Below are 10,479 nucleotides of genomic sequence, written 5' to 3'. Positions count from 1 at the left end.
TGTTGCTGTTGTCTTCAGCCCTGAGACTGGTTTGATGCAGCTCTCCATGCTACTCTATCCTCTACAAGCCTCTTCATCTCCCAGTACATAATGCAACCTAATCCTTCAGAATCTGCTTAGTGTATTCATCTCTTGGCCTTCCAATACGATTTTTACCCTCCACGCTGCCCTCCAATGCTAAATTGGTGATCCCTTGATGCCTCAGAACGTGTCCCACCAACCGATCCCCTCTTCTAGTCAAGTTGTGCCACAAATTCCTCTTCTCCCCAGTTGTATTCAATACCTCATCATTAGTTATGTGATCTACGCACCTAATCTTCAGCATTCTTCTGTAGCACCACATTTCAAAAGCTTCTATTCTATTCTAGTCAAAACTACACTACTGGCCATTAAAATTGATACACCAAGAAGAAATGCAGATGATAAACGGGTATTAACTGGACGTAACACTTGTGATCACATTATCACGCAGTTTGGGTGAATAATTCCTGAGAAATCAGTACCCAGAACAACCACCTCTGCCCGTAATAACGGCCTTGATACGCCTGGGCATTGATTCAAACAGCTTGGTTGGCATGTACAGGTACAGCTGCCCACGGAGGCTCAACACGATACCACAGTTCATCAAGAGTAGTGACTGGCGTATTGTGACGAGCCAGTTGCTCGGCCACCATTGACTAGACGTTTTCAATTGGTGAGAGATCTGGAGAATGTGCTGGCCAGGGCGGCAGTCGAACATTTTCTGAATCCAGAAAGGCCCTCACAGGACATGCAGTATGCGGTCGTGCATTATCCTGCTGAAATGTAAGGTCTCGAAGGGATCGAACGAAGAGTAGAGGTTCAAATGGCTCTGTGGGACATAACTGCTGAGGGCATCAGTCCCCTAGAACTTAGAACTACTTAAACCTAACTAACCTAAGGACATCACACACATCCATGCCCGAGGCCGGATTCGAACCTGTGACCGTAGCGGTCGCGCGGTTCCACACTGTAGCGCCTAGAACGGCTCGGTCACACCGGCCGGCAATGAAGGGTAGAGCCACGGGTCGTAACACATCTGAAATGTAACGTCTACTGTTCAAAGGGCCGTCAATGCGAACAAGAGGTGACCGAGACGTGTAACCAATGGCACGCCATACCATCACGCCGGGTGATAAGCCAGTATGGCGATGACGAATACACGCTTCCAACGTACGTTCATCGCGATGTCGACAAAAACGGATGCGACTGTCACGATTCGGTAAACAGAACCTGGATTCATCCGAAAAAAATTACGTTTTGCCATTCGTGCACCCAGGTTCGTCGTTGAGTACACCATCGCAGGCGCTTCTGTCTGTGATGCAGCGTCAAGGGTAACCGCAGCCACGGTCTCCGAGCAGATAGTCCATGCTGCTGCAAACGTCGTCGAACTGTTCGTGCAGATGGTTGTTGTCTAGCAAACGTTCCCATCTGTTGACTCAGGGATCGAGACGTGGCTGCACGATCCGTTACAGCCATGCGGATAAGATGCCTGTCTTCTCGACTGCTAGCGATACGGGGCCGTTGGGATCCAGCACGGCATTCCGTATTACCCTCCTGAACCCACCGATTCCATATTCTGCTAACAGTCATTGGATCTCGACCAACGCGGGCAGCAATGTCGCGATACGACAAACCGCAATCGCGATAGGCTACAATCCGACCTTTATCAAAGTCGGAAACGTGATGGTACGCATTTCTCCTCCTTACACGAGGCATCACAACAACGTTTCACCAGGCAACGCCGGTCAACTGCTGTTTGTTTATGAGAAATCGATTGGAAACTTTACTCATGTCAGCACGTTGTAGGTGTCGCCACCGGCGCTAACCTTGTGTGAATGCTCTGAAAAGCTAATCATTTGCATATCACAGCACCTTCTTCCTGTCGGTTAAATTTCTCGTCTGTAGCACGTCATCTTAGTGGTGTAGCAATTTTAATGGCCAGTAGTGTATTTATCGTCCATTTTTCACTTCCATACATGGCTACACTCCATACAAATACATTTCAGAAACAACTTCCTGACACTTAAATCCATACTCGATGTTAACAAAATTCTCTTCTTCAGAAACGCTTTGCTTGCCATTGCCAGTCTACATTTTATATACTCTCTACTTCGACCATCATCAGTTATTTTTCTCCCCAAATAGCAAAACTCCTTTACTACTTCAAGTGTCTCATTTCCTAATGTAATTCCCTCAGCATCATCCGACTTAATTCAACTACTTTCCATTAGCCTCATTTTGCTTTTGTTGATATTAATCTTATATCCCCCTTTCAAGACACTGTCCATTCCGTTCAACGGCTCTTCCTTTGCAGTCTCTGACAGAATTACAATGTCATCGGCGAACCTCAAAGTTTTTGCTTCTTCTTCATGAATTTTAACACCACTCCGAATTTTACTATTGTTTTCTTTACTGCCTGCTCAATATACAGATTGAATAGTATCGGGGACAGGCTATAACCCTGTCTCACTCCCTTCCCAACCACTGCTTCCCTTTCATGTCCCTCGACTCTTATAACTGCCATCTGGTTTCTGTACAAATTATAAATAGACATTCTCTCCCTCTATTTTATCACAGCCACCTTCAGAAGTTGAAAGAGAATATTCCAGTCAACATTTTCAAAGGATTTCTCTAAGTCTGCAAATGCTAGAAACGTAGGTCTGCCTTTCCTAAATCTACCATCTAAGATAAGACGTAAGGTCGGTATTGCCTCGCGTGTCCAACATTTCTACGGAATCCAAACTGATTTTCCCCGAGGGCGGCTTCTACCAGTTTTTCCGTTCGTCAGTATAGAATTCGTGTTAGTGTTTTGCAAACATGATTGACAGTCCAGTAATTTTCACACCTGTCGAGACCTGCTTTCTTCGGGATCAGAATTAGTATATTCTTACTGAAGTGTAAGGGTATTTTACCTGTCTCATACATCTTACTCAGCAGGTGGAAGAATTATGTCATGACTGGCTCTCCCAAAGCTATCAACAGTTCTAATGAAGTGTTGTTTACCCTTGGGGCCTTGTTTCGACTTAGGTCTTTCAGTGCACTGTTAAATTCTTCATGCACTATGATATATCCCATTTCATCTTCATCGACGTGCTCTTCCATTTCCATAATATTGCCCTCAAGTACATAGCCCTTGTATAGATCCTCTTTATACTCCTTGGACCTTTCTGCTTTCTCTTCTTTGCTTTGGACTAGTTTTCCATCTGCGCTCTTGATATTCATACAGGTGGTTCTCTTTTCTCAAAAAGGTCTCTTTAATTTTCCTGTAGGCAGTATCTGTCTTAGCCCTAGTGACACATTCTTACATTTCTCCTGTAGCCATCTTTGATTAACCGTTTAGCACTTCCTGTCGATCTCATTTATGAGACGCTTCAATTCCATTTCGCCTCCTTCATTTATCGCATTTATATATATTTTCTCATTTCTTCAATCATATTCTATATCTCTTCTGTTACCCATGGATTTCTACTAAGCCTCGTTTTAGCTACTTGATTCTCAGCTGCCTTCACTATTTCATCTCTCAAAGCTACTCATTTTTCTTCTACTGTATCTCTTTCCCCTGTTCTTGTCAATCGTTCTCTAATGCTCTCTCTGAAACTCACTACAGTCTTGGTTCTTTTAAGTTGTCTAGGTCCCATCTCCTTAAATTCCTAGCTTTCTGTAGTTTCTTCAGTTTTAGTGTACAGTTCATAACCAATAAATTGTGGTCACTGTCCACAACTGCCCCTGGAAATGTCTTACAATTTAAAAACTGGATCATCAGTCTCTGTCTTACTATTATATAATCTATCTTAAATCTTCCAGTGTCTGTAGGCCTCTTCCAAGTGTACAACCTTCTTTCATGATTCTTAAACCAAGTGTTAAAGTGCGCGTCATTTATGAAGGCAGTCGAGTTTAGGTTCGTTCTGCGCTTCTGATGTCACAAAACACAGTCAGCCAACGAACAGAGAACGACGTTGCCAGAGCTCGACTGCAGTGCAGAGCACGGACGAGTGTCTTCAGTTTTAGAAACATTCAGTCATAAATAAAGTAATTGAACAAAAGCAATGTCTTGATAGCAGACTTTCTTTTATAGAAAGTTTGGAAAAAGCATTCTTTATACCAGTTGCTTCATATTCTATTAATTAATTAAACCAAACAAGCAATAAGCCTCCAAATTCAGGCGATAGCAAGGAAAGGTGTTTGTATCACTCTCACTAACTGTTTTTCGCAATAAAGAACAGCGGTAATTGTTTATTTCCTATTGGACTTCGACGAAACGTGAGTAATTCATGATCATACCAACAGTGTTTGTCGATATTTTGCGTGAAATTTTAACGTCCTCCGGGAGACATAATGACTGACGAGCTGCGTTAACGTAATGGTTCAAGTGTATAGCTGCCTAGTGAAAGGTTCTGAGTTCAAACCTTGGTCGGTGCTTCATATTTTCTTTATTTAAAAACAATATCGAAATGTCTTACTTTATGAATTTTATTCGTTTGAATGAAATTTTTTGAAATTTCTAGTCGCAACTAAAATCGACCATACGGAAAGTATACACTATGCACTTGTGCCTCTGCAAACTCTTCAAAATTTCGTGCAATGGTTTACTACATCTAATGCTGCACAATAACTGCGTTGAACATCGAAACAAAATTAAGTCATTTATGGGGGGAAGGTATCAGTCAAGAAGATGTGTAAAAATCAAATTTTTGAGCCAAACAGTTTTTGTGAAATCGAGTGATAAAGTGTGTCAAAGCAGTCGAAACACCATGTGTCTGCACAGGCGAGCAGTGCAATGATGACAAAATCGCGCACATCGCGGAATGCGGGGAGCACGTCTCTGTAGCAGCGGAAGGGTTAATGCGGCAGTGGTGGCTTTACTTCACAAACTGCACGCTCCCCCCTAAACGTAAGTGCTTCTATTGGTGCGTACAACTGGCAACGCAGCAATCTCCCGCGTCTGGGCGGGCATGCGCGAACCGCCAAGATAAAAGAATTGAGCTATAGCTATAATTCAGTTATGCTCTGTACGGAATTCTACCAGTCGGCTTCCTCTTTCATTCAGTACCCCCAGTCCATATTCACTTTCTACTTTTCTTTCTCTTTCTTTTCCTACTATCGAATTCCAGTCCCCAGTGACTGTTAAACTTTTGACTCCCTTAATTATCTGAATAATATCTTTTATCGCATCATACATTTCTTCAATTTCTGCATCATCTGCGGAGCTAGTTGGCACATAAACTTGTACTACTGTGATAGGAGTGGGCATTGTGTTTATCTTGGCTACAACAACGCGTTCACTAGTTGTTCGTAGTAGCTTATCCACTTTGCTATTTTTTATTCATTATTAAACCTCTTCCAGCATTACCCTTATTTGTTTTTGTATTTGTAACACTGTATTCACTTGACCAGAAACCTTGTTCCTCCCGCCACCGAACTTCACTAATTCCTACTCCATGTAACTTTAACTTATGCATTTCCCTTTTGAAATTTTCTTACCTACCTGCACAATTAAGGGATCTGCCCTTCCAATCGTCGATTCGTAGAACTCAATTTTTGTTTCTGCTAATAACTGCGTCCTCCTGAGTAGTCCCCGCCAGGAGATCCAAATGGGGGACTATTTTGCCTCCGGAATATTTTACCCAAGAGGACGCCATCATCATTTAACCATACAGTGAAGCCGTACATCCTCGGGAAAAATTACTGCTGTAGGTTCCCTTTGCTTCCAGCCTTTTACAGTACCAGGACAGCAACGCCATTTTGTTTTATGTTACAAGGCCAGATCAATCATCCAGACTGTTGCCCCTGCAACTACTGAAAAGGCTGCTGCTCCTATTCAGGAACCACACGTTTGTTTGGCCTCCCAACAGACACCCCTCCGTTTTGGTTGCGCCTACGGTACGGCCATCTACATCGCTGAGGCACCCAAGACTCGTTACCAACGGCATGGTTCATGGGTGTGGAATTAAAATTCAAGATGACAGGAATTCAGCGATAAGATTCTGTGAAGACAGCTATCCGCAGTGAAAGTGAAGAAGAACTAGAGGATGTGCTGAATGGAATGATCAGTCTAATTAGTATGAAATATAGATTGAGAGTAAATCGAAGAAAAATGAAAGTAATGAAAAGTAACAGAAACGAGAACAGTGACAAACTAATATCAGGGTTGGTTATCATGAAGTAGATGAAGTTGTGGCCTCTGCTACCTAGGCAGCATAATTACCCATGACGGATAGAGAGTGAGGACATGAAAAGCAGACTAGCACTTTCAGAAACGGCACTCATGGCGAAGGGAAGTGTGCTAGTATCCAAAATGGATACTACACTCCTGGAAATGGAAAAAAGAACACATTGACACCGGTGTGTCAGACCCACCATACTTGCTCCGGACACTGCGAGAGGGCTGTACAAGCAATGATCACACGCACGGCACAGCGGACACACCAGGAACCGTGGTGTTGGCCGTCGAATGGCGCTAGCTGCGCAGCATTTGTGCACCGCCGCCGTCAGTGTCAGCCAGTTTGCCGTGGCATACGGAGCTCCATCGCAGTCTTTAACACTGGTAGCATGCCGCGACAGCGTGGACGTGAACCGTATGTGCAGTTGACGGACTTTGAGCGAGGGCGTATAGTGGGCATGCGGGAGGCCGGGTGGACGTACCGCCGAATTGCTCAACACGTGGGGCGTGAGGTCTCCACAGTACATCGATGTTGTCGCCAGTGGTCGGCGGAAGGTGCACGTGCTCGTCGACCTGGGACCGGACCGCAGCGACGCACGGATGCACGCCAAGACCGTAGGATCCTACGCAGTGCCGTAAGGGACCGCACCGCCACTTCCCAGCAAATTAGGGACACTGTTGCTCCTGGGGTATCGGCGAGGACCATTCGCAACCGTCTCCATGAAGCTGGGCTACGGTCCCGCACACCGTTAGGCCGTCTTCCGCTCACGCCCCAACATCGTGCAGCCCGCCTCCAGTGGTGTCGCGACAGGCGTGAATGGAGGGACGAATGGAGACGTGTCGTCTTCAGCGATGAGAGTCGCTTCTGCCTTGGTGCCAATGATGGTCGTATGCGTGTTTGGCGCCGTGCAGGTGAGCGCCACAATCAGGACTGCATACGACCGAGGCACACAGGGCCAACACCCGGCATCATGGTGTGGGGAGCGATCTCCTACACTGGCCGTACACCACTGGTGATCGTCGAGGGGACACTGAATAGTGCACGGTACATCCGAACCGTCATCGAACCCATCGTTCTACCATTCCTAGACCGGCAAGGGAACTTGCTGTTCCAACAGGACAATGCACGTCCGCATGTATCCCGTGCCACCCAACGTGCTCTAGAGGGTGTAAGTCAACTACCCTGGCCAGCAAGATCTCCGGATCTGTCCCCCATTGAGCACGTTTGGGACTGGATGAAGCGTCGTCTCACGCGGTCTGCACGTCCAGCACGAACGCTGGTCCAACTGAGGCGCCAGGTGGAAATGGCATGGCAAGCCGTTCCACAGGACTACATCCAGCATCTCTACGATCGTCTCCATGGGAGAATAGCAGCCTGCATTGCTGCGAAAGGTGGGTATACACTGTACTAGTGCCGACATTGTGCATGCTCTGTTGCCTGTGTCTATGTGCCTGTGGTTCTGTCAGTGTGATCATATGATGTATCTGACCCCAGGAATGTGTCAATAAAGTTTCCCCTTCCTGGGACAATGAATTCACGGTGTTCTTATTTCCATTTCCAGGAGTGTATATTGAGGAAGAATTTTCCGAGAATGTTCGTTTGGTGCACAATATTGTATGGTAGTTTAACATGGACTGTGGGAAAGCGGGAGAGAAGAGACTCGAAATATCTGAAATGTGATGCTACAGAAGGATGTTGAATATTAGGTGGAATGATGAGGTAAGGAATGAGGAGCGACCCTAGCGAATGGACGACGAAATGAATGTATGGAAAACACTGAGAAGAAGAAGAGACAGGGTAGTATGACATGTGTTACGACAGCAGGGAATAGCTTTGATTGTACTATAGAGAGCTGTAGACGGTAACCCATGACATTTGTCACCTCAGTTTATGTGTACAGCTACAATACAGTAACTCGTTACAGATACAAAAATTGTAATAACTTACTGTGTTACATTTTGTAGTGAAGGTGCGTTAAAAATAGCCGAAAGGCGTCATTATTAAATTTGACCTCCACACTATTAAAAGCGTGTCCAATACGATGATCGTTAATGAGTAATACTTCACCAATGAACAGTACGTGTACCAGCGTCGAGTACGTAATGGTTGGGCTAAGGAAAGCTTCCGCATGAGAGAGCAGTAGCAATATGTGCGAGGATGGTGCGCATTACTTTAATGAAGATTAGCATGCTAAACCTCCAAAAAGCGTTGAAATTAAAATTATAACAATAAAAATCACATTTTGGCTACGTAAGTACGTAAATTTATAAAATGACTGTAAATAACTAGCTACTGTGAAGAAAAGTTACTGTAGTCAAAGCAAATTACATAAAGTGTGATACAGTGTAAATAAAATACAGTACAATATGACCACAGGGAGGAGACGTGGAAACTGGGAGGGCGGGAGAAGGGAGAATGGTAAAAACGGGTATAGTTAAAAAAAAATACAACATACCTGAGAAATTGTGAACATAATTGTTTAACATTACTTTCATTGGCTGCTTATTATTTCTTCACAAAGATTTCATCCTGCAATTGCTGCTCCATCCATGAAAGGAATTTTAAAATAATTTTAATATGCATATGCCGTATTATGGTTTCAGCAGTCTCAGTAGTTGGATAGGAAGCGTAGATGGCTGCCAAATGGAGAACCCGGGTCCGATGCCCATTACTGGAAAGGAGTTCTCGTTGGTGGGAAGAATGATACGGGATGCGTTCATCCTCGTTATGTCAACTTGTCCGGGAAGTAGCGGCTCCACGTTTTGGAAAGTGTGCAAAGCAGCTGGGAGGACAGCTTCCTGACCACATGCCCCTGCACACCTCATTGGGACGGCGCCACAAGGCAGAGGATGACACGGCCATCGTTCGACGTCCCATTGGTATTCACAACCTGGACAAGGAACTCAAATTACGGATCTTGGTCGGTGTAGCCTCGTATACTTACGTTTTAAACGTGCTTCTGCAGCGCTCTCTTGTTGCATTATGGCTTGAAAAGGATGGACTGTGCACCTATCGAAATATAGACTTTTGTATCCCGCCTGGAAGGGGCGCGTGGGTAGGAGCAGGATCAGGAAAAGATAATACACGTCGGTACTACAAGAAGGTAATAGTTACTGGTGCAGAAAACAAGTTAATACATGGTTACATAATTTGCAATTAGGTGCGATGCTGAGACCCGTCGTATGTAGAGCGAAGCTGCAGCGAAGTGTTCCGGCCGTCTGCTCTTGATCAAATGGGCTGAGTCCTACAGTGGTGCTCATAGAGCTGAACAGCGCCTGCTAGATGGCGCTGTCGTCTTTGTCTGTCGTAGTACCAACTTAACTGGCAGCTACGCCGTGGTTAAAAAAAAAATGCCTCTGAGCACTATGGGACTCAACTGCTGTGGTCATAAGTCCCCTAGAACTTAGAACTACTTAAACCTAACTAACCTAAGGACATCACACACATCCATGCCCGAGGCAGGATTCGAACCTGCGACCGTAGCGGTCACGCGGTTCCAGACTGTAGCGCCTAGAACCGCACGGCCACTCCGGCCGGCAGCCACGCCGTGGCATCCTAGCCATCGATACCACACAGACTACGCGTTCTGTGTGGGAGTACATATGCGTGACAAAGGCCCGCTGCCTGGTCCCTGACCCCTCAGGTGTTTGGCTGAGTAGCAGCTGCAACCAGTGGCAGAGAGCCCTCCCACGCAGGAGTTGCTGCCGAGCCGGCCTGTCATCCGCTCCGGCCAAGGCGGCCGCTGCCTCCGCTGCTGAATAATTCACCGGCCGCGCTGTCTCTCGACCGTCTCACATCCTGAGTTAGCCTCCCACTCCCCTTGCTGCTGCTGCTGCTTGCTAGTTTCGCCAAACTCTGTTGTTACAGCTGACGACCTCATCTTTTTCCACCACGTCTTCACGACACATTTGCTTCATTTTATGTCCGAGGGAACAAGACAACGCAGTCAGATGAGAGTGCCTTGTTTAACATCCGCTCTTGCTCCCCATCAGATACGTAAATTGTGGACGGGAAAAAGAAGACAACGCTGTAAGTCAGTAGCACAGCTCCACGGCACACGAGCATTTCCTACTATCAGTGGAGGTAACTGCCCGTAGACTTCGTGAAACGGCTGTATTTTTCACAGCCCACCTCCGTTGCTGAGTGTGCAGCCACGCGAGGGACCCGGCCAGATGACAGCTAGATCTTGCACTCAGTTTCCTTTCTTACACAAGATACGTTGATGATATTCTAGTCATCTATAACGGACACGTCGACAGCATTGATCATATATTTAAACTTTTTAACGACCTCCATG

Source organism: Schistocerca piceifrons, chromosome 1 (assembly GCF_021461385.2).
Source record: "Schistocerca piceifrons isolate TAMUIC-IGC-003096 chromosome 1, iqSchPice1.1, whole genome shotgun sequence".
Taxonomy (NCBI): domain Eukaryota; kingdom Metazoa; phylum Arthropoda; class Insecta; order Orthoptera; family Acrididae; genus Schistocerca; species Schistocerca piceifrons.
This window is presented reverse-complemented; position numbering follows the sequence as displayed.